Source organism: Manis javanica, chromosome 2 (assembly GCF_040802235.1).
Source record: "Manis javanica isolate MJ-LG chromosome 2, MJ_LKY, whole genome shotgun sequence".
Lineage (NCBI taxonomy): Eukaryota > Metazoa > Chordata > Mammalia > Pholidota > Manidae > Manis > Manis javanica.
Window position 1 is genome coordinate 209,493,599 of NC_133157.1, and position 25,605 is coordinate 209,519,203.

At 44.5% G+C, this 25,605-nt stretch overlaps 1 long non-coding RNA gene across 1 annotated transcript; it reads left to right on the top strand.

The window, feature by feature from the left end:
* Positions 1 to 472: 472 nt before the first annotated feature.
* On the top strand, positions 473 to 21,399 carry LOC118969374 (uncharacterized). Its single transcript, XR_005057304.2, has 3 exons — positions 473 to 1,015; positions 18,884 to 18,954; positions 21,251 to 21,399. It is a non-coding gene; the product is annotated as an uncharacterized lncRNA (long non-coding RNA).
* Positions 21,400 to 25,605: the final 4,206 nt, after the last annotated feature.

A 25,605-nucleotide genomic window follows, 5' to 3' on the forward strand; every position in this document is an offset into this window, starting at 1 on the left:
GTCACTGCAGGAATCCAGACGAGAGGTAATGGTAGCTTGCATGTGGTGGGTAGCAATGGGGATGAGAGAAGTAGACAGATTTAGGACATTTTTTTGGTAGCAGTCTAAAGGGCTTGCTGGCGATTTGCATGTGAGAATTAGGTGATATGCCCAAGGTCACTTTGCTGATAAATGGCAGATCTGGAGCTTGAACGCAGCGCTGACTCCAGAGCCCACACTCTCCCTTTCTCTCCAAACATCGCATCTTCCAACATCATCTAACGGACTAGAAATTTCACTGGGATGGCATTTCTTGCTATTGAGTAGGTGGCATTCACTTCAAAACATTCCCTTCTAAAAAAATGCGTATACTTCTCAAAGCCTTAAGGCTCAAAACACTGGTTTTACTTGGGGTTATTGCACCTGGAGCTGGTCTTCCTGCCAGCAGCTCACAGTTATGCCGCAACATTTGCAGCTGTGCCTCGGTCTGGCTTTTATTGTGAAGGGGCACTGCAGTCATCAGCTTGTGGTTTCATGTTCAGCCTGTGCATTGGGATCGCAGACCTCACTCGTGCTGGCAGCTGAAACTCTTCCAGTTCTGCAGAAATCCCTTCCAGTACCTGGTGGGGGAAGCCCGCAGGGGATGATCTCCTAGAACCTTCTGTTTTTGCCTCTGTTCCTTAATGTTTAGGTTGCTAGGAAACCAGGAGAGAAAGGACTTTCTGAGGCATTTGAGGCCCAGGTTGTGTTAATGGCCACAAACTGCAATCAAGCTTCAGTGGCTGCCAGGGTCTGCTGCAGAGGTCGTGAGCGTCTAGTTGCACTGTGAGGCCAGTTTATCTTCCTTTTCCTGCGCTTTTCCTTCCCAAGCCCAAGGCAAGACCCTCAGGGAACCAAGTCACCTACTATGGGAGGCTAGTGAAGCCTCAGTCCCCTGTCCTCAGATGCTTTGGAAGGAATGATTGGATCTGGACCAAGCAGAAACCTGCGCTCTCTGAGGAAGGCATGTGCTCGGCCAATAATGGTGCTGGCAAAGGTGTGTGTGTATGGGTGAGTGGGGAATCAACCTCTTTAACCTTTACTTTTAACCTTTTCATCACAACTGAGGTTTATGTAATTGACATGGTAGCCATAAAGCAGGTGTTCTCAAACTGTGGTCCCCAAACCACAAGCAGCAAGAACTTGTTAGAAATGCAAATTCTTAGGCCCTGTCCCAGATTTCCTGAAAGTCTGCAAATGGAGCCCAATCATCTGTATAATAAGCCCTCCGCACGATTCTGATGTGTCTTTAGGTTTGAGAGCCCTGGGAAGCCCTGGGCTCTGGAATCCAGCCCTTGCCAGCTGAGTGGTCCCATGCACGTTACTGTGCTTCCAGGAGCTCAGTCTAACCTCAGATAATGCACGCTAAGCACCTGGCAGACAGCAGGGATGCAGAACGGATCTTCTGTCAATAGAACCGCTTTTCAATAGAACCACTTTTTGGTGGCCTACAGTTTGTTAGCCAATAGCTGGAGTTAAAGTATGTGTTCAGAAAGAAGTGAAATGACTTCTGTTAATACTTAAAGATTACTGTTTAAGTGACCTTATCTCAGTATAAAATCTGAATCACAAGGCTTTTACTGTGATTCAGAATCTATGGTTCTCAGAAAAAGGGAAGCTGTTGTTATGAGCATTTCCTTCCTGTTGTCTGAACTCTGCTCATGGTCACTTTTGCACATGTAAGGACGAGAAGGCAGAGAGGTCCTCCCTGTCCTCACAGCCCCTCAGGCCCTCCCCTAGAGACTGAAAAAGCTCCTGAGACGTCCAGAGCTCAGGGCACATCTCCCAGAGGCAGCTGCCTCTTCACCACCCAGAGACGCTGCCCTCTGCGCTCAAGGGCAATCTTTAAAAGCTGATTTGCAGCAAGAACAGGGTATATAGGTTTTTTTGTGCCCCACCCCAAACCCTGGGTTGAAGCGTATTGGAAAGAAGAAAGAAGAAAGGGAAATTATAGCTAATTCCTTTCTTATCACCAAGCGCAGTTCATCCCATGATCTCTTCTCTTAACTCAGGGTGGAATACTGAGGTTTCAGAATGACTTGGGAGCACTTGCTATGTGCCAGACAGTATCCTACATGCCTTATACGCATTGCCTTGTCTAGTTCTCACAATGACCCCCAATATGGTTTAATCCCCATTTTACAGGTGAGGGAATGGGGGCACAGAAATATTCATCATTCTGCCCTTGCCTCTGGTTCCTTCAGTAGTTGTCTAGAATTGTAATGGAGGCAGATCACGTGGGCTGGCGGCAGAGCCCCGATACCTCCCCCAGGCTGTGGTAGATGCTGGCTGCTGCTGAGTTTTGATAGCCCAACATCCTGGTACAATCTGGGCACCAGAGAGACAGTTGTCATTGCAGTGGCCTCAAACTGGGTTGCCCCTGGGACTGCCTGGGGAACTTTAAGAAATGTTTATGCCTGGGTCCCTCCCGAGAGTTTCTGATGTAGTTGCAGTGAGTGTGGGCTGGGCACTGGGAGTTTTGAAAGTTCTTAAGATGATTTCAAGCGCAGCCTATATCAAGGAACTGTGCCATGGATGAGGGTTTGGAGGCAGTCAGACACCTGGGCAGGCACACATTTGCCCTTGAGTTTTAGGCCTGCAGAATGCACTCTTTTTTAAACAAACAAACACCACACAAAAAGAAACCTTATCCAGTCCCCAAAGCTGTCTACCAACATGAAAGCTGGAGTTACTACAAGCCAGAAGGGAGAGAAAATCTTTGCCACACCCAGAAAAAATCCCCTGACTTTGAGAAGCACAATTTGACCAGTGTCTGTGTGCATCTCTGTCTTCTTGGGTATTAACAATCTCTTTTCTTTTCCAAAAATAATACATTCCAAACACATCTAGCCTGTTTTCTACAGCTTCTTATGTATTGCAGTTAAAAATTATCCTGACTCAGTAATAAAATAGCATGCGTTTATTTTTTTAAATAAACATGCCAGAATTTATAAATCCAAGTGACTATTTCCCTCTTCAAATAAGTCTATTTGAGAATGAAGCCCCTGTTTTAGTGATGTTGTCATTGTTTAAGACTCAGTGGGAATCCTTATAGAATTGACTCAGAACTATATTGATTAAAAAACAACCTCCACAGGGAAGAAGAAGGGGGGTATTAAGATTAGCATGCATGGGGGGGAGGGAGAAAGGGGAGGGTGGGCTGCACAACACAGAGAGGACAAGTAGTGACTCTACAACATTTTGCTAAGCTGATGGACAGTAACCGTAATGTGGTTGTTAGGGGGGACCTGATATAGGGGAGAGCATAGTAAACATAGTATTCTTCATGTAAGTATAGATTAAAAATTAAAAAAAAAAAAAAAGAAAGAAAGAAAGAAAGAAAAGGGGGATTACTCCTTGATAGGATAAAACTATTGGTAAATCAAAGATCAACGCATGCTTTAAATACCCTTAATGTTGATCACTTAAAGGGTGTCAGATGATCAGCTATGGAGGTACTCTTTTCTGATAATATTCCTTTCTCTTAATAAAAAAAAAAAAAAGCAGTTACTGTGTGCTGACCTCCAATGAGTTCTGCACAGTGGTATAGAGGGCATGTCAAAGTGTGGGCAAATGGTCTGTTTGTTTCTATGCAGAAGATCAAGGCCTAGCTTGGATACCCAGAAAATGAACTAAGATATGATATGAGGAGGAGCTTCCAGCATCAGCACTCTCTGGAGGACTTGTGCCGGGGGATGATCATCAAAAAGCCTCCACAGGGATCTGGACGATGCTGCGGTTGTGGCTGCATCCAGCCCACCGTCTCCTGGACTTGCCATAGGAATGAGGAGGGAGATGTCTAGGCTGGCATGTGCATACAGTGAGACAACGAATTTGACTGGATCTGTACTGTTGGAACTCAACCAGGAGGTGGGAGGGGTGCAAGTCGTAGCGCTCCAAAATTTTATGACTATAGACTATCTACGGTTAAAAGAACATATAGGATGTGAACAGATCCCAGAAATGGGCTGCTTTAATTTGTCTGATTTCTCTCAGACTGTTCAAGTACAGTTGGACAATATCCATCATATCATAGACAAATTTTCACAAATGCCTAGGGTGTCTAAATGGTTTTCTTGGCTTCACTGGAGATGGATGGTAATTATAGATTTGCTTTGTTTATGTCACTGTATTCCTATTATGTTAATATGTGTGTGCAAATTAGTTAGTAGTTTAAAACCTATACATACTTAAGGTACTCTACAAGAAGATATGTCAAAGAAATAATCAATCCTCCCATGTTTCCTTCCATATGCTACATCTGTAGCTTTTCTTCTTTCTTCCTAATTACAACCCTTAAATAGAATTCGTGCCTCATATCGAATTTACCGAGTATCATAATTCCTCCAGGTGGTAAAGATACCTCGAGACAAGTGCTGGGCATAGAAGCCACAGGGCATAAATCTGCAAAGAAGTAAAAAGCTAACCTTTTCAAACAATATGGCTTCTCTCTCACTTACCAACTTTACATTTCCCTGTATGGCCCCGGAAGATGACTGGTTAGCCAGAGACGGGTAAGATTCCTCAAGGGAGGAACAACCTAAGACAGGCACAGTCGCAGGGGGGCCATCAGGTGAGAAATTGGGGATCAACAGAGGTGAGGCTCAGAACCTCACCCCCCCTGCTTTGAGAGAAATCTTCTGCATCCGTGGATGTCTTGCTGCCCTTGTCTAGCCTGGATTAATACTTAGTCCATAGGCACACACCTGATCATCTGATCATCTACATTTGCCCTCTTACAGCACTAAACTATGTTTTCTACCTTTATCTTGCATCTACCTACCACTTCAGCATTTTATTAAAAATAAAAATAATAATAATAATAAAGGGAGAAATGTGGGATCCACATATAAATCAAGTACAAAAATCAAACGAATATTCATATTTGACCCGACTGTTTATAGGTCATAATGCGTGATCAAAACCGAAAGTTTCTGTGATGAATGCCCTTGTACTGTTCACCATGTAAGAATTTATTCACTATGTAAGAATTCGTTCACCATGTAAGAACTTGTTCGTTATGCTTCAGAAGATTGGAGACTGACGAGAATTAGACTTGAGATGGGTTAATGATTGTACATTGAGCATTGACCCCCCTATACTGAATTTTATTGTTGTTAACAACCATTTGATCAATAAATATGAGAGATGCCCTCTCAAAAAAAAAAAAAAAAACAACCCCCACAAACTTCTAAGATTATTTAATCATTGCTTCACTCTTTGATCAAACCCAAAGACATGGATTTGCTCCATGTCTTTGATGTCTTTATTTTCTGAATTTTGGTTCTGGAAAATGTGTAGTAATTTCTGATATTCAAATCTATCGTCAGCTAATGTTTTGCCAGCAGTGTGGTCGTGCAGATGAATGTGATCCAGGCACTGATGGGATCACAGGATTTGTGATGTGGCAAGTAATCAAATACTGTCTTTTTACACTATCAATTTCTTCTGTGTGTTATTTTTGTTTTTCCAACAAGGCTCTTTTGTGCAATACTATCTAAGGTGTTTTAGAAGTTTCTCCCCGTAGTACCTCTGCTTGGCACATGGTGAAGTTTAATTGGTACTAATCAGTTGATTAAATAGTGGCCATAGGTTTTCACCCCCATGTTCATGATCTTTCTAAGCAGGGATTTTGGATAGAGAAAGATTGGTAGGACCAATTGCTCACTGAGTTGCTTCAAACACTTTCTGGGACAGTGGTTATTGGTGGGATGCGGTGGGTAAGATTCTGATTGCTAGTGACATTCATGGACAAGTAATTGGCAAGACGGAGGGGGGCCAGTTGTAAATGAGCAAAGACACTGTGCAAGTCAAGACATGTGCAAATCGAAGCTTTCTCCTTAGACATCCTGGGGTTTCATTCTATGAATAAACAATAGAATTATAGCTCGGCTTTTTCTCCCCTGAGTGATAAGGCCAGAATTGAAATATTTGCTCCTGGAATTGAGACTAGTGTGTCTTAGCATCCAAGCCTGAACTGGACTTTCACATGTGACTCTGGCTGTATTTGCAGTAACAATCTTGCTCTTCCCACGTCTCCCCTGCCCCATCCCCACCCAGAGTCTGTCATTGTCTTTAACCTTTCAGAGCAGCCATCCAGGGCTTCGAGGTGACATGCTGGGCCGGAAGCTTTCCTTTCTCCGGGGTAACTTGCCTGCCGAGTTGTTCTAGATGGACATTTGTTAAATTAACTCTTCCTCCCATCCATCTTGCAAAGAAAGAAGTCTTAAGTTGGGTGTTGATTGTGATTTGGTTTGATGCTGAACTTGTGTGTGTGACTAATCTCAGACATGACAAGTGGTTTCCTTTCCTCTTTTCTTAAAACGACTAACATGGACAGAGAAGGGGAAAAAAATCCAAGTTGGCTGAGTTGACAGAGCACTTGCTTGGTGCTCTCCCTGGAGGCCCAGCATCGGGAGGGGGGTGTGCCACCTCTCCTGGGTGTGAGAGGAACCTGGTGTGCTTCCACGGCCCTAGATGTGCCCTGGGCCCCACTGGCTGAACCTCTTCAAAGCAAGGGTGGGAGAGAGGGCCCCAGAACTGTCGCTGTATTGGAAGCTTGGCAACAGTCCTAACTGGGGGGGTGTTGTGACTACGCTGAAACTATATAATCTTGTCTAAAAAATGGGGACACTAAACTGAATGATCTCTGAGGTCTTTAAAATTTGGCTTAGTTAATTTCAGTTGCTTAACTTTAAGAGACCAGCAAGATGTTAAATTTTACCAAGGTATTTCTGGTCTACTTGATCGTATATATTATATCTACAAAATAGACATACAAATCTTGAAGAACTTCAAAATGACACAGCTTTCTATATTACATACGTGTTAATAATCATCAAATACAGTCCCATATAAGGCCTGAAACCAATTATTATGTAAGCACTTACTGAGAAACTATGTGGCTGAATAGGTGGGGTGTGGGGTCTTACCCTTTTCCTGTTTTCAATAAAATTTAAGTGAGGGGAAGGAGCGATTCATATACATAAGAAAATAAAATATGGAAAATTTATTAAATGCCAAATGAGAGGTAAAAATTAAGTGTTGTAGGACCTGGAGAGGAAGGAATGGCAGTATTTGACCTGTAAGAATGGAAAAGCTGACTCAGAAGATGGGCTTGGAGAATGTAAAGTATCTAGAAAAATCAAACTCAGAGAAGCAGAGAAGTTCCTTCCTTGCACAGCTGCATCTCATGAAATGCCCTCTGATGGCACATCCACCCAGGTGGGAACCTATGCCCCCAAGCTCCTCCCAGAAGGGTGCTGGGAGGCAGGAGCTCTCTGCTGCTTTGAAGGAGACGGTGGGGGAGGGGGGTGGTTGAAGGGGAAGCATGATGGGGGGGTTGAAGAGGAAGCATGGAGGGGCCCCCCCGGGCCTTTTCCTGGGCTCCAGACTCCTGCCTCTGTTGCAGGCTGGTCTGGCAGATTCCCTCCACGCGCGGCCAGGTGAGAAAATCATTGTGAAGGAAGTCCAGCTCGTCAGGCAGGTGTGAGGGATCTGTTTCTGCAGGGCTGCCCACTATTCCACGAGTTTCCTCTTCTGTCTTCCTGCTCTCCTCTGACTTTTGGTTCCTTCTTACTATTGATTGGGTGCCTTTGTCCCTCAATTGGATGCCCTGTGCCCAGCGGTGCCTCAAGATGGAGGTGAAAGCCAGATTTCTCAGGCTCCCCCCAAAGAGAATTCCTGATTTCTCAGGCTCAGCCATTATACAGCCACAGCATCTATACAAGGCAGATTTTCCAAGGCCACTCAGATTCCAAATAGGCATTTTATTGGTCTCCATGTGTGCTTGTCTTGTGCCTTGATTTCAGATCCAGAAAATAAGATTCTGGCTTCACAGATGGTGTGGTTACTCATTTTGTAGATAGGTAATGATTGATGGGTCTCCCGGGCAATTTGTGCCTTTAATAGGGACCACCTAAAGGCAGGTGCCCTTCTGCAAAAGAGGGCAGGAACTTGAAATGTGGTACAAGCTACTGGGGGAGATAGATTCCAGCTTTTGGTGCCCCTCAAACCTACAATGCTGATTGTCACATTTCAAAAACAGGACTGCCTTTCTCTGTGTGGATCAGACCAGCTCTGCCGTCCATGCTGCCATTTACACCTGCCTTTGCCTTTTGACATTTCTGCCTTTTGCTCTAGTTGCATACATATTTATCTTTTGATCTTCTCCACTGGATGTGAGTTCTTTGAGAGCTTGCTGCAACTGTAGTTCACTTGGTATACAATCATAACCCTGTCCATCAATTTTTGTGGAATCACAGAATCTCAGACTGTAAAGGATCATAAAGAGAATCTGTTCTAAGGGTGCCATTAGACATCACAGACCATGGCTGGATGATTTGGGTGGACGGATGAATGGTTAGATGGAAAGGCAGACAGATGGATGGATGGATAGGTAGGTAGGTGGGTAAGGGGGAGATAGATGGATGAGTAGATGGGTGGGTTGATGGATTGGAAGGTGATGAGGAAAGCAGGGCTCAGAAAGTGTGTTTGGCCTATAATCAAACAGTTGCTGTGACAGAGCTGGGACTCAAATGAACAGATTCCCAGGACCATGTTTTTAGTGTTTATGCTACATTCTTCCTTGTGATGGATACTGTCTAGCCTTGTTCAACTAACAGCTAAAGTAATCTTTAGCACTTCATTCAATAGCCAGTAACTACTCATAATGGGGGAAAGTTCTTCCTTGTCTCTTTCCACCCTGTTCCCCAGCTGAAGAAAGAGAGATATAAGGGATGACAAGTCCTTTTATCTCCTGGACCAGTTATTCTTGGAACCAACCACAGTGTAGTTGGTGAGAACCTCTAAGCACCCAGTTCTGAGCCAGGATAGTCAGCGGTTCTGAGGGAACCATCTGGATGAGAGGTTCTGTGCCATTCTGATCATCAGATTCACCTGGAAAGCCTTAAATCTATACATTTTCAAGACTTGACCTCTAGATTTCTCTGAGATATTCCTGAGAATATTTATTTTAAAAGTTCTCCAGATAATTTTAGTCATCAGACAGGTTTTAGGTCTCTGTTCTGGATTATAATGGTTACAGATCTGTGAAGAGGATAATACTATTTGTGTCCATTAATTAATTCATTCTTTCTGAAAACATTTATTAATCATGTTCTCTGTCAGGATCCTGGAAGGGAACTAAGGGCAAATTCCCACTGGAAATTTTGAGGAGCTAAACACTCCTCAAATATAAATGTAAGTGAGGTTTTTTGAAATGTAGGGCTTAAGAAAACCAGCAAAGCGATAGTGCAGTGGCTCCAGCTGAGCACCTGCAAGGAGCTGTAGCTGCTTCTGTGCTGAAGTGCAAGGGCAGGGAGCAGCCACTGGAACCCAGAGGGAGAAAGAGGTATGTGGAGAAGGTGCTTTGACAGGAGAATTGGCCTCCACTTTGACACCACCTGCAGCCACCGCACGAAGAGAGAGTTGAAGAATAAACAACTGACATCACTATAGATCAAACCCAACCAGAAGCCAGAGGGCAAGCCGGCACTTTGATTAAGAACACAAAGGCTAGCGTCATGGGGCACAGAGCTGGGCGGAGCAGGGTGGAGGACTGATGGGGAGGGGCAGATGAAGCTCATGTGCCATGCACCTGACACTGCGCTAGGTGGCAGGGCTCCAACGAGTAACATGAAATGGTCTCAGCCAGGGGAACTCAAGAGATTTGTGCATAATTGCCCAAAGCTCCCCCCGCACCCATGGCTCATGGATGCTGGTGATCAGGAGCAGAGAGATGGAAAGCACATCCACTTGTTCACACTCTTCGTCTTATGACTGGAGCTCATGGTCAAGGAACCTTATTTCCCTGGCTGAAGCTTTTTAATTGGAAAATGTTTATGCCAACTGTAAGCAGCTCTTTGCTTTTTCAGATGCAGAATGAAACTCGGTTACCTTTTTCTGGAGTAGATATTCTGGTGTTGCTCAGCTGCCTCTGAGTGTTTACACTGAATCCTGTCCCCACGACAAGGACCAACATTGAGTAATTTCTTTCTGCATCAGGAAGCCGAGGGACACAGAATATATACATTTTGCCAGTATAATTTCATTTTTCACACAAGAAAGTCTTCGGGGATATCTGGATCACTGCATCAAATCAAGTGAATTAGAGACAAGGGTGACTGAACTTGAAAATCATTTCCATTGTTCTCAAGTAGTCAGGAAAGCACTGTTGACTTTGCCATAGCACTGATTTCCCAGGGATGAGCTGCTCGCTTTCTTCCAGTGGATGACATGGTGCGATGGGGCTGTGGGGACTGAGACCCTCCTCTACTCCTCATCCACAATCTGCCTTCAGGCCAGACCTTGAGGAAGCTTTTTTAATTTTAACTTTAATTTTTTTGGTATCATTAATATACACTTACATGAACAACATTGTGGTTACTAGATTCCCCCCATTATCAAGTCCCCACCGCATACCCCATTACAGTCACTGTCCATCAGTGTAGTCAGATGCTATAGAATCACTATTTGTCTTCTCTGTGCTATGCTGCCTTCCCTGTGCCCTCCCCCTATATTATGTGTGCTCATCGTAATGCCCCTTTTCCCCCTTACCCCCCCCTTTCCACCCATCCTCCCCAGTCCCTTTCCCCTTGGTAACTGTTAGTCCATTCTTGGGTTCTGTGAGTCTGCTGCTGTTTTGTTCCTTCAGTTTTTCTTTGTTCTAATACTCCACAGATGAGTGAAATCATTTGGAACTTGTCTTTCTCCACCTGGCTTATTTCACTGAGCATAATACCCTCTAGCTCCATCCATGTTTTTGCAAATGGTAGGATTTGTTTTCTTCTTATGGCTGAATAATATCCCATTGTGTATATGGGAAGCTGACTTTTTTTGTAAATTACTCCTGGTGTTGATCATTATTTCTATCACCATAAATACTGAGCATTTATTCCAAATCATGCCTTGCTCTAAATGATTTGTATGCATTTCATCATCTGACATACTATATATTTTATGTTGATATTTGTTACCTTTCCTTGCCCGGTAAAATGGGGGTTTTAAAAAATACATATGTTTTGTTCTCTGCTGCAACCCCAGGAGCTATAACAGTGCTGACAGACACATCATAGGCATTTAGTAAAAATTTAATGAATAAATATATGCATTATCTATCAAGAACCGTAGGAGGTAGGTATTATCCTTTCCACTTTAAAGATGGGGAAACTAAAATTTGAATCTTACTTTTGAAGATATCTTAATTTGGCAAAACAGGGGGCACCATCTGAAACTCACAGGAAGGGAAAGGATGCATTTCCCTAGGAATATATGGAGAAAATAAAACCCATTTAGCTTAGTTTTGCTTATAGAAAGCAGTTATGTGCGGTCTCCATCATGGACTTGTTTCCCTGAAAGGTGTATTTATTCCTCCATTTACCAGCAGACTTTGTGCTGAGGGTAGAATTATACTCAGGGGCTCCTGAGGCAGAGGGGAAAGGGAGGGATGATGATGAGGCACGTATGGCCAGGCCTTTGTGTAATGTCATCTCACTTTCCCCTCACAAGCCTAGTTATCACCCCCGTGTCACAGGTGAAGACATGGAGGCTGAAAGCAGTGGCAGGATTTCCCTGGGGCCACATGCCCAGCACGAAGCTGCCCATCTTTTCTCTTCCCCATGTTTTCAGGAGCCTACTCACCTGCTCACCATTACATCTCCAGTGCCCAGCAGAGTGTCAGGTATGTAGTCAGGGCCTAAGCAGCATCAGCTGAGTTGGAATTTCGGGGGCGCATCCTATCTCCACACGCTCTTGGGCCTTCCTTGTCCCTTCTTCATGCCCTTTGGTTGAGGCCTCATGGTGCAATCTGAGCAGGCAGGGAGTGGAAGGAAGACTGAGCTCTGTTTGTTGGCCAGAAGACACAGATGGTGACTAATATGGCAATTATTTATTTTGATCTTATCCAGCATTTTCATTTCTCGCCAGCCCTTTGATTACTTGGGAGGCCCCTGGCAGCATGTGGGTGCATTTCGTGCTTCACTGGTGAGGCCCACAAAGTCTCTTTAAATTGACTAAGTTGGAGGGCATGAGAGTAGCCAGGAGGAGAGGGGAGGAATCTGTGTGATAGCCTGTTAGGCAAAGCCACCCCCGGCCCTGTCCTGGGGCTGCAGTACGGTGGGAGTGCGCCGGGGCTTCCAGCCTCAAGCCTTCATGCGGGGTGCTGGGTGGGTCCGATCTGATCCTTCACAGGCTCTGCCTCTGAGGCGAGCAGCATGCAGTAGAGATGGAGCTGAGATCTCTGTACACTAAGCTGAAATGCTCTGGATGAGGCTCCAAGCGCCCACAGGGACGGTGCTGAGAAAATGCTCTGACAGTTTAGAGAAGGGAGAGAAGAGTCCTGTTGTGGTGGTGGTGGGCAGAAGGGATCAGGGAAGGCTTCCTGGAAGAGGAAGTGTTTGCCTGAGTCTTGAAGGATGACGGAGTCATCTGTGAGGAGAAGGCAGGAAAGCATTCCAGGAAGCAGGTGTTTCCTAAGGTGCAGCAGAATTTGGGAAGTACAGGGTGTGTATGTTCAACAGCTAGGAGCTCCTCCGGCTGAAGCAGAAGGAGCACAGAAGGGAAAAACGGAGGTGTGAAGTGAAGTCTGTGCGAGAGATCCTGGGAAGCCCGGGCTGGAGGCATTTAGGTGCAGTGGCATCAAGTCCTGGATTTGGAGCCTAACCTTCTGGGTTTGAAATTTGGCTTGCTAGCCAGGTCACCCTGGGCAGCTGCCCCACTGGGTATCAAAGCACATCCACCTTTCCCTCCTCCTTGACCCTCTAATGAAGCTGCAACAGGGTCCAGATAATCCATAGAAAGGACTTCACAAATGCACATGGTAAGCATCCAATAAACAGTAATAGCTATATTGTTGTTATTTTTGTTTTTAATTATTAGACTGTGAGATTCCATGAAAGGTTATATTGAAACATGTAAGAAAGATGGATGGAATGTACTTTGGAAATACCTGGGATCTTCTGACCTCTCTGGTGAGCATCTTTTATGAATGAGCTGTTCATATGAACAGGTGCTTTATTTTTGGTGTGTAAGGGGCCTAGCGCCATAGTAATGTCATAGTAAACTTGTGTAGAAGGTAGTATTGAATTCGATTTAGAACAGTAGATAGTCTAAGTACAAAGAACAGTTCAATTCAGAGCTCACTTAAAAAGGTTTACTGAGCACTGCCTATGTGCTCAATACCAGGTGAAACAGTGACAGTACAAAGATCAGTGATCCATGGTCCTAGCAGAGTAGAAACATCGACATGAAAATAAACAGAAAACATAACTTTGGTAAAAGAAGTTCGCACAAGCTTCTACATTTAGGAAATCATTGAAATAGCTCTGCGTAAAGTACCTCCTGCTACATGGTTACAGCATACCTAGGTCTATGTTTTTTAAAGTAATGAACATCCTTTTCATGGCTCAATCCGTGAATTCAAAACTACGAAGCTATAGCAATGAAAGCAATAGAACTGTAATCCTTCTACAACAACACATCCCAGAGTTTTGGTATGTTCTGAGCAACTGTAGTTAAATCTAGGAACTCTGAAGACGCCTGGGATGCCATGGGGGTGGCTAGGTTGCCAAGCATATGATTGCTCTGCCTGTGTGCCCTTGGACAGAGTGGTTCCATCGGGAGAGGAGGAGGGGGACTACGATCATTGTCCTGTCCGCTCCCCTGAGCCTGGCATGGTATGTGCACAACATTCCGTATATGCCATCTCTTTTGACAACTCAACAGTAACCCTGTGGAGTGAAGATTATTAACCACGTCTTAGATAAGGTAAGAGAACCAGAGAAGCTAAGGAAATTTCCCCAGTTCACAGAGCTAGTAAATAACAGTCAGGGTTGGGATAAAGGTATGTCAGACTCCAAAGCCCTTTCTGCATTTGCATTCCAGACTTTCTAATATCACAGTTGTTAAGCTGACAAGGAACAATTTTAATCAGCCTAATGCAGATGCATTGCATCCACAAAAAGAAACTGTTCCCTTTGCGATGAGTCACTGATCATCCACTGCATGTGGGGCTGGAAGGTGGAGGTGGCAACTGCTTCTCTCCCGCTGTGTGGGGTGGCGATGACTTTCTCAGAGCGTCTGTCTCTATTCCTCCCCTGCTTCGCACTGCCTGGCACTCCACCCAGAGCCCTTCCCTAGATCCGGCTGCCTCTGGGGCACCCTGCCTCTGAAGGGCACTGAGAAGTGGCACTTGGCCAGTGAGCATCCTCGTGCTGCTCTGGGATGTCTGACCCCCTGACCCAGCCCAGGGCGAATGCTGGTGCACTGAGTGCTGACCAGTCCCACAGTCCTCTGTCTGCTAAAACCTGCATGAGCAAGGAGGGAGGAATACAGATGAGCCAGAAGAGTAATAACAGAAATCACAGTGCACATTTACATTGCGTTTCATGGTTCACGACAAACTTTCTCTTATCATCATGGGGGAGCCAGGTTCTCCTTATTTTAGTCTTCATTTCATAACCATTTTTCTTTTTGATAATGCTAACTGCACGGCACTATTCTCTTTTGGCTTTCATAAGATTGTATATTCTGGTTTTCCTCTTCTCTCATTTCCTTCTGTCTTGATTGCTCCCCTTCTGGCTCCACAAAATAGGTTTCCAAGTCTCGGTCCTTATTTTCTTAATAAAGATTTCTAGTTTCAGTGGAGTAATGTTTGGGGAGCATTAACCTGCTCCCCAAAAATCAATTATGAAGCCTGGGCAAAATATTTAAAATACTTTTGAAAGCAAGCTTTAGGGAGCAACCAACTCAGACAGGAAGTGGAGATGCTGTGATCCTTGGGAGAAGGACAGTAAACCAGACAAGCTACCTGACGCTACTTCTCATTCTCAGCAAGGGGAGTAGAGCCCGAGGGGAAGGCATCACATCACTAGCTGAATAGGCAGAGGTCTCCTCAGCATTTAGGGCTGCCAGAAAGAAGGGGAGCACAGATAAGTGAGCCTTCAAATATGCAAGCAAATTCCCTGAAGTCATTGCATGACTCCTGAGTTGCACCTGCCTGGAGTGAGATTCCAGGAAACACAGGGAGGCTAAAGAGCTGGGCAGAGATTTCAGCTGGGAATTCTGGGAAGATAAAGGATGATGTTCGAGTCCTTCCAAAGTACGGGGGCCTTGGTGAACACCCTGGATTTAAGGTAAGGCTGCAAGAGGCCTGAGTCATAGGAATAGGGGCCCTATCCTAAATTCCCTTAGAATTTTGACCATGAGCTAAGGGTAAGGGAAAAAATAGAAATAGATTGGCAGTAACAAAGCCTAAAAGCAAACCTGGATGGGTTCAAGGTGAGTTACTAGTCCTTTATCTGCTTGAAGAAAAGAAAACCTTAATCCTTCTTGGAGAAAGACAATGTTATGTAGAACCTCTACAGGTCTGACCCACAATGTCAGACATTCAATCACAAATTACAAGGCATGCTGAAAAACAGGATCAGAGGTCTAAACCTTAAGAAAAAAAAAAACAATATAAATAGGCTTATAGGAGATTCAATGATTGAAGTGATCAGTGATACAGGCTTTAAAACACCTGTATTTTTTATGATTCTTCTTTGGAAATTTCACACCAACAAATATTTCCCCAAGAATATACCCTCCACTGAGCTGATCACTGTCTCTCCCAGACATGCTTGCTTTTCTTTTTGTTAAAGGCACCCTCATCTTCCCTCATTCCCAGGCTTAAAACTGCCATCATAGCTGGCTCCTACTTCTCCCTCAGAATCTCCTACAATTAATTTCTCTCTTCCTAATTACCATAGCTGCAATTTTAGGTATGTCTTTATGCCTCTTTCCAGAGCCAGCAATTGCCTCTTTCTCTTAAAAAAAAAAATTGAGATATAATCCACATAACATGTTTAAGGATTAAAGTTCAGTGGTTGTAATCTTAGATATGAGTTCTGAAGTAAGGGTCAGATAAGGGAAAAACCAAGTCACTGGGATAAGATGGGAAAGAAGTGGAGGTGAGAGGAGCTGGGACCCCTTCATGACCAGATATTCAAGCAGGGAGGGCCAGGACACAAGAGCCTGTCATCCTGTTACAATGTTGAGTTTAGATCTCTGTGGCGTTTTTCATTCTTCTGTTATTAGAGCCTCACGGGGCTCTGTGAGGTAGACAAGTCAGGCATTATTAAATCCACGTGATGGAAGGAGACACGGATGCCTGCTGTGAAGAGCCAAGACTCGTCCAAGGTTACATAACTGGTTCCTGCAGTCTGGTCGGAACTCCAGCCCAAGCTCTTTCTGCTAGGCCATACTTTCTTCCAGAGTAAGGAAATTACACTGAACCCAATCTTAGGGAATGTAGATAGAGAAATTTTTTTTAAAAAGTGATCTAGATAGGAGTAAGTGCCTTTCTTTTAAAATTCCACAAACACAGAATGAACACCGAACTTGAACTTGGTTCTGCTATTGATCAGTTGTATGACCTTGAGGCCATCAATGAATGCTTCTGAGGCTGTTTTCTCACCTGTAAAACTGAAATGATAATAGTTCTCTCACAAATTCTCTGTGAGGATCAAATACAGAAAATATACTTTGTGCTATGACAAGGGTAAAGTATTAGATTAACAGGGGTTAAGTTTTTTCTTTGACTAGTAATGGACTCCGAGAACGGTGTGCAAGGGCTCTTCCCATGCACAGGCTGCCTCAAGCTGGTGAAGTATTTCTTCACTCCCTCGGAGGTAGATGTCTGTTGTTTATAAGTCTCCTACTCTGTGGTATTTTGTCATAGCAGCCTGAATGGACCAGACACAAGCTGATATAATAGTGACTACGGGGAGTAACTCCTTTAGATGGACAGGTCAGGGCAGTGAAAGTCACTCCTGCATTTTTCTCCATCTGCCTGTAGTTTCTCACCTCAACTAATTCTTACAAGATGCTGCAGAATGAGTTCTTATGTCGCTGGTGTCTCACAGGAAGTAATTGGAATGATCATGAAGATTACTATTCTTTACTCTTCCTCCCTGGCTCTCCAACCAGAAAGCACACATAATGCGTTGCTTGGATGGAGTCTGGGGGAGTGGCGAGTGGAGGTTGGCTGGAGCAGGGTGATGCAGTCTATGGATAATTGATTTCTCTCTCACTTTGTGCTCGCGTCATCTCCTTTTACATTCCAGCACACACTGCATCTTACAAGCTGGGCCTGGTTCCTGAAGCATCACTTTCTGTCCCTCTGAGTTCTGTAAGCATCTCTTTACCAGGCTTCTGGACTGAAATGCAGGGCAGCCCTGGCTACCACAACCTGAGAGGGTGGAGGCTGGGACTGTGGAGGGCTCTTTAGTTTTGAAGGCATTTGATACATTACAAATTCATGACATGATGGAAGTACAGGGATCTTTCCATTCCCATCACATTGCCCAGCACGCTGGACTTTCTCGCAGCTCTCGGCGCCAGCCCATGCGACCCCAGGCTCGCGCTCACTGCTGTCAAGACTGCCAGCTCAGCTCTCCACGGCACAAGCTGAAACTTGCTCAGCACCACCTGGACCTTGCCCAGTGAGGGCACATTGCTCAGCCTAAGTAGGTCTGTCCTCAGTGGTGCAGTGGGGCTTGGCACTTGACTGGAACTCAGATCCCAGGGGCTTTTTAGGTTTGTGTTTAATTTCAATCTGATCAATTTTCTATCCCTTATCTACCAGATGCCAGGGATGGTCCTAAGCATTAGGGAGGGAAATGAAATGTAAAACTGTTTCCCTACTTCTCACCTGGTTGAAGCTGTCATCATTTCTCTCTTGCAGTATTACAACAGCCCCCTGAATGTAAGTTATAGCATGTTCCTTTCCAACACAAAATCTCCCAGTGGCTCACATTTTACTCAGAGAAAAAGCTAATTCTTCTCCATGGCCCATCTATCATGTCTCAGACCACCTCTCCTACTCCCCATCCTCATTCAGCTCCAGCCACTCTGGCCTCCCCCCGGGGCCCAGGTACTACTCATCCCCGGGCCTTCCCACTGAATAGCTCTTCCAGGCACTCACTACAAGCTGTAATAGCCCTCATAATCATTTTGTTACCTCTTGCCTGCCTTCATGAAAATCCCACCTCACTGATGGACTTTCGTCTGTTTTGTTCACTGGAGTATCGTAATCACTTGCAATAGTCTGCTCAGTAAATATTTTTTGAATAAACACATGAAGGGAGGAAGGAAGGACTTTGCAATGTAGTGTAGGAAAATAGGATGAACAGTAAGTATGAAATCATTATTTTTTTATGTCCTGTTCCCTTTTATTTGCATCTCTTTCAGCACTGACCCAGACTTACTTTATGTTGAGGGTGTGAGGTCCGCCTGGATCTCCCGGCATCCTGGACAGTATACTGCACCAGTTCTCCCTCCAGCACCTAGCCCTGGGTCCTGTATGCATTGGGCACTCGATGGGAGAAAGATCAGAACCTTGTAAACACATGTTGCGACTGTTTAGGGGGTCGTCATCATTGTGGGCTGTAATATTCAGGGAGACAGGATGGGGGTCTGAAGCTGGGCACTGAAGCTGGAAGTGGGGAGCAGAAAGGGAGCTCCAGGCAGAGACCGAAGCCAGCAGAGGTTGGAGGCTGGTATGCGTTGAGTGCTTTTGAATTGATGTTTCCTTCTGGGCAGGGCGAGAGTGGTCCAGTCTTTTGTTCTCTCTGCCTTCTGCACTGCTGCCCCAGGGCCTGAGGTGTGACTTTTCTGTCTGCAGTGTCTGGACCCCTCTTCCTTCAGCTCACACCCATGCCTCCTCTACACCCCAGGGCTTTCCTGTGGGCCTTGTGTCAGGAGCCAGGCAGGTGTTACCTCTCGCTGCTCCAGTATGCTGGCAAGCTAAAAGCTCATCTGATGCCTGGAGACCCCTCCCCAGATAGCCAGACTTTCCTAACCCTCCATCCCATCTCTTCTCTCGTAGGACCTGTGGGCCACTGTCATCCTTTGTTCTGCAGGGGATGCTGTTACCCCCTGGCACTGGGCTGCCTCCTTGTGAGTTTGTTGATATCTATTTCCTCTGTTGAGCTATATGTCCCTAGAGAGTAGGGTGGGATTTTATCTTTTATCATGTTCATATCTTTTATGTGGCTCATAAATAAGCTGTCGTAATAACTGTGTGTTGATTCCGATGAATTGCTGAATGAGTTCCTGAATGGATGCTGCTCTAAGAGGCAGAGATTGGCCCAGAAAAGCATTATATTTGAAGACACAGAAACCGTGCTACTGAGAAGTGATGCCTTAACCACAGAGACAATAATGATATTTAGCACTTACTAGGTACCTAGCCAGGTGTTTCTTGTACTTCATTTTATTTGTTCTTCTGAACAATCCTGTGAGGTAGTTTCCATTAGAATCTTTGTATTTATACTCATGCTGAATCCTCCCAACCTCAGCAGGAGGGCTTATTTTGAACTCCATGAGCAGAACCTTCACAGCCTTTAGGTCTCAGCTTACATGTCACCTCTTTGGAGAAGCCTTCCGTGACTACTCTACCTAAAGCATCCCCTTCCTGCCATTGTCCTCAGTCACAGTACAACATTATCTTTCCATCCAAGTACTTGTCACAAGCTGAAATGATCTTTTTTTTTCTTTTCCTAAATTTGCCATCTTCTGTCTCCTGAATGGTAGCTCCATAAAGGTCATGGCCTTGGTTACATTGCCCACCATGTTACTTCCAATGCTTAACAAAGAACCAGGAGCACAGGAGGCATGTAACATGTTTACTAATGAAGGACCCTGACTTAGTCATTTTGTATCTTATTTAGTGCCTATGAAAGTGTAAGGGCTCAATCTTACAAGTGTTTTGACACTTGAGGGAGGTGCGTTAGTATGTCTCTTCCTTTGTCTGTTGCTTCTAAATTCAAAAAGTATTTCAAAGCTGTTTTTTCCACCAATGTTCTATGAAGATGATTACTTTTTATTTAGAAAGAAAACATTTGTAGCCCCTGCCATATGCCAGTAGGTATTCTAAGCACTTTACAAATGTTAATTTGTTTAATCTTCACACCAACGCTGTGCAGTAGCTATTATTGTCTCCATTTTACAGAAGAGCAACTGAGGCACAGAGAGGTTAAGTAATTTGACCAAAGTCACATAGCCAATAAATGGTAGAGCTAGAATTTAAATCCAGGCAGGCTGGCTCCAAAGTCCATGCTCTGAACTGTGACACTATAACATTTCATTTTGCTGTACTGAAGAGGACCTGGGTAGTGAAGGGAGAATGGAGGGATCTCATTGACTGAACCTCTGCTAGGTTCTAGGAACTTTGCTAGGTCATCTCAGGCTTCAAAATTGGGTATTATCCTAATTTTGTAAGTTGAAAAATTGTGACTCAAAGAGATTAGGTAACTTGCCCAAGGTTATGTAAATAGTGGCAGAGCCGGGAGGCAAACTCAGATCTGCTAGGTTGGGAAGTCCGCGTGCTTCCCTGTGTGCGTGCCACATGGCAGCTAAAAGGAGCAGGTCCAGAACTGGAACCCTAGCTCCCCTCTAGAAGCATCATGCTTGTTCCACAGGACCAAGATGCAGTCGCCATAATTTTGCTCTAGTGGAAAAGCAGCATTTCTCACGGCCACTCTGATTTCCTTGCATCTCTGTTTAGCATCCAGAGTGGTCAGGCCATGGCTTATGATGGACCCAGCCCTTGGTCAGCTGTCAGAATGGAGTGCTCAGCCTCCCTAAAACTCCTTTCCTTGATTGTAAGACAGGGACACTGGCAGTCATGTGTCCTGCCTTAGGGGGCTATTGCAAAGATCTAATGCCGTTATGTTCATGAAAGGGGTTGGACAACTATCAAAGTCTGTGAAAGAAACACAGTGCCATACTTAAAGAACAAACCCTGGGGAACTGAGGACAAAAACCTAGCAGAGCCTAATGCTGAGGCAATATTGAGTGATTTCTCTGTAGCTATGTCCTTGACTTAACTTCCCTTTCACAGTCATGATTTTCAGGTCCATTTCCTTCCCATTGGCCCTTCTCTTCTGGAAATGCTGCGCAAAGCAAAAATCACCATCCACCCATCCATCTATCCACCCACTTATTCATTACACAATAAGCATCCCAGTTACTGGAGATAAGACACAGTACCCAAAATAGTGGAACACCCCCGTGTAGTCCTAATGGAGAGACAGGCTCCTGTGTGCGTGTGTGTGTATGTGTGCACATGTATATACATATCTGATATACTATTGAGAACTTTAAAAACACTATAGCAAGTGCTTTCTACCCTCTTCCTTATTTTATCTTCACTGAAACCTGATAATGAATGGATTATTCTCCCATTTTACAGATAAGGAAACTGACCCTTGGAAGTTTAACAACTTGGCTAACATCCAGTGATCAGAAAGGGTGGAGCTTGGATTCATCTTCAATTATAACTCCAAAGCCCAAATATCATCCTGATGATTGTACTAAACTGTATGAATATAATTGCTTCAAACTTTCCCCTTTTATTCTCATGGGTTTTATAGCCTTTATTGGTATTTATCAATCATACAGCTATGGGCATCAGGCAGATTGAAAACATGTTACCTGGGACTGGTTTAGGGGTGTATTGTAGGGGTTGGTATGAACTGAGGTGGAAATAACATTGGCTGGTGATAGAACAAAGTCCATCCTACGGCATGGAGGAATAATGTTAGGAAGGTAGCACTAAAAGGTGGTTAGCATGTTAGTGATTTAAATATCTAAGGTTTTAGGACTGAACTCCCATGGGACCTCCTTTGGACTGACTATACTGTTGGTTATGGTTCTATCAGGGCAGCAGGGATGGATGGCACAGAATAAGGGGTACATCGCAGGCACTAGATCTTATATGATTATAGGAGGGGGTAAGGAGTCTATGCAAGACTTGCTCTTCTTCTGGTCCTTGGCTTGAAGTTGCCCCAGGTCAGCAAGGCCAGCTTTTGGGAAGAAAAGAAGGGTGTGAGTGGAGAGGAGTGAGGACTATCTGGGCCTACAGAGACAAACTAGAACCCGTGAAGGTAAACTGGAACCTAGCGCAAGTTGGAACTTGACACAGTAAGTAGAAGAGCGTCAGTCAAACCTGAGTAGTCTGACTCCAGAGCCTGTGGCATAACCACTGCTCGGTACTTGGTGTTGGCTTTTCCATGGGGCGGTGATGTCTAACTTTTAGTTTTCTATGAATTAGAGATAGAGAATGCTAAAAATATTTAAAATACCTGGCACTTAATAGATCCTTTATAGATGGTATCTTGTAAAAAAACATTCCTACTTCTCTCAGGACTTTTGTGCCCAGTTTGTTTTGTTCATTTAGAGGTTCACTAAGAGAATTTATTTTCCCTGCCTCATTTAATTTGTCAAGTCACTTGGCATCAGTGATTATTTTGATGGTATAGTGGTGGTCAGCCACTTCCTCTTCTGCACCATGGTGTTTGTGAATGAGTGTGTGTGTGTGTGTGTGTGTGTGTGTGTGTCTGTGCAGTGAGGGTGTCTGTAGTAGTTTCTCTGAACCTTGGAGGACAAAGCACCAAAGAATCTGTGATTTGTTTAAAGTCATACACATTAATCAACGAACAGGAGAGGCGGGAGGTGTTCAGAACCTTTGGGGCCAGCCAGCTGAGGGGTGTGCCGAAGCCCCTGCCTGTCCTGGAGTGCCCTGGCCTCCTAGTCTCAGTGGCCTCTGCCACACTTTGGGAGGTGTGGCTGTCCCAAAGGCATGCTCACTGCCATCATCGTGATCCCTGCAGTGGGCAGGCCAGCCAGATAGAGGAACAGGGGCCAGAGTGGGGGATGCTTCCCAAGGTCACAGCTGTGATCGGTGTACATCCATAAAACAGACCGTCTGCTTCTCAGTCCAGGCCCCTTGAAAACTATAAAAGAGTTTGAGCATACAAAGCCTAATGAAGAGTGGGTCCCTCCCTGCCACCTGCTTTTATGGCGGCCATCTCTGCTGCCCTTGCTCTGCCACAGGAGAAACAGTTCATGTGTCCTGCTGCTTCTTGGAGGGGCTACCACGCTCTGGAATTAAGTCAGCCTAGTTGCCTTGTGACTTTAGCTCTCTGATGGGCTCCAGAAAAGTCATGATTATTTGGATTATCTAGTCACTCCTTATTATTAGGTTGAGAGAAAGATTCCCTTGCATCTTTCTACATACTAAGGGAAATGGGACCCTGCAGTGAGGCAGTCCTCATGTGGCTTTCTCAAAAGCAGCTGTAATCAACCATTGGCTGGGCCGTAGTTGTCTTGAGGCTTGAGCTGGATAGAAGCCCCGGGTGGTGCATGCCCAAGGGTGTCAGCGGGTGCTAGTTGTTGAGGGGAGCTCAGCAAGGGTGAGGCTTGGGCCTAGGCTGCTGACAGCATGGCAGCCGAGCTCTTAGAAGGAGCATCTAAACAGCAAGCGTCCCAAAGAATGTAAGTGGAGGCTTCTGGACTTCTTTAACCTACCTCTGACATTATGTGGCCTCATTCTACCACATGTATTACACAGCCGGCCCCCATTCACTGTGTGAGGGGCCTGCCACAGGGCACAGATACTGTGGTTCACAGGGGGATGCTCTGGGAGATGGGCTACCACACCATCAAGGGGCTCATGTCCTTTCCATTCCTGTCCCTTTCTCTGCTCTTCTACAATGATTCTCATCTGAGAGGTAGCATAGTGCAGTGAGTTATTTTACTTTTCTGAGCCTCAGATTGTACAATTTGTAAGTTGGGAATAATGCTTCCTGGATATTATTAGGAAGGAACGTCATTGCTTAGACAGTCAAAAATGGTAGTTATTTTTAAAAAAAAGTAGTTATAATTGATTCAGATGTTGTAAATGCTATGTACAGGCTCTGCAAAAGGCTTTTTGCACATGTTATTTCATTAAAAGTCCAAAACAACCCTGTGAGAGATATACCAGGATTATCCCCTTTTTATAGATGAGGAAACCAAAGCTCATAAAGTTTAAGTAACTTGTCTAATGTCACACAGTTCAGAAGTGGAAGATCCATGTTGTAACTAATCACTGCATGTATTATCTTTATTATCGTTTGTACATAATTCTTATCTCCCTCCGAAAGTTGGAAACTTCTGGAAATAAAGGGTTTAATATTAATAATTTTATATTTTCCCCAATGCCCAGCTCAGAGTTAGATACAGGATAGATGTGAAAACAATAATATTTGTTAAAATGGTAAGAGACTGATTGATAGGAAGAATGGGTATATAGAAATTCTCAGCTGTCACAGTGACTTGCTGTCTGGCTCTCTTTGGGAGAAGCTTTACCTTTTTTGTACCCATTTGATTAAATCCTCAAGGTCACAGAGAATGCTCCTTGATGGCTCCAGAGAAGAAGGGCTGAGATTGGTTATATTTACCTATTTCTACTGTGGTGAAATCTTGTCCATTTCAATGTGGTCCCAAACTCCAAATAGTCTCTACCCTGACATTGACTTCAGAAATTCTTTGCAGCCTTCTTCTAAATATCACCCAGGGCTCTGCAGCCATATCACTTGTCCTTATAGGATGCATTTAGACTTATTAATACCCTAAAAACCTTTTGTTTTGATGCAAATCTCCTCCCTTTCCACTTCCCCAGTTCTCTGACTCCCAGCTAGTTCTTAAAAGTCACAAACCAGGGATACAGTGATAAGGGCTTCTGTGTGACTAGAGAGCCAGAAGCAAGAAAAAGTAATTATTTACCAGGTTGCTCTGTCCCTAAACCACCCTTTGAAATTCTGTGTCTATGAACTGCTGTAATTAGATTTTGTTAAATCAGTCATCTTGATGTGAGAAGAGTAATGACTTCCTGCAGGATAATAAATAGTTATGGAGTGGCTGACCTAGACCAGAAATCATTCCTTATATGTCTAATGTTAGTTGTCAGGAGAAATTAATTGGGGGAAGAAATAAACAGCCTTGCAGAAAGGAGGATGTTTCCTGAAAACTCTGCCTGGAAAGGACTTGGAGGGGCCTGAGACCCCCTATGGGAGCCCTGACATCAGCTCGTTCGTTCTCTGTATTCTACCACCCAATGTTAATGCAGGATGCTGCCTGGTGGACTCACCTGGATGCTCACATTCGAACACCTCCCTGCTCACTCCCAGCCATACCCGACATCCCTTGATGCAGAATCTAGGTGGAATGAGGGGTAATTGGAATATTGAGGCTACTCTGATCTCTTTTGGGGCATCAGTTGTGATGACAGGTTTAAATAAAGTTAGGGAATCTGATGCTAGGAAAGGGTCATATTTTCTTAGAATTAGAAGGTGTCTTAGAGCAAAGGCTCTCAAAGTGTGGAACATGGATCTGAGGGGAGTCTGAAGCCCTTTCAGGGGGTATACTCTATGAAAACTATTTTCACAATAACACTAAGGTGCTATTTCCCCTTCTGCCATTTAAATTTATTTTTATAGTGTGGACATTTGCATTGATGAGGCAAAAGCAATGTGGGTAAAATTGCTGGTCACTTGGTGCAAGTCAAGGCAGTAGGCTCCAACTGTCGAGGTAGTCAGCAGATTCTTTACTGTCACAAAATAACATCCGTTTCATATAAGAATGTCCTTGTTGAAGCAGTAAAAGGTATTAATTGTTGACCTTTGAGTACATCTCTTTGGAATGTTCTGGGCATTGAAATGGAGTACAGTGCCCATCAAACACTTCCACGGCTTTTCAAAGTACACTGGTGTTTAGGGGAAAGGC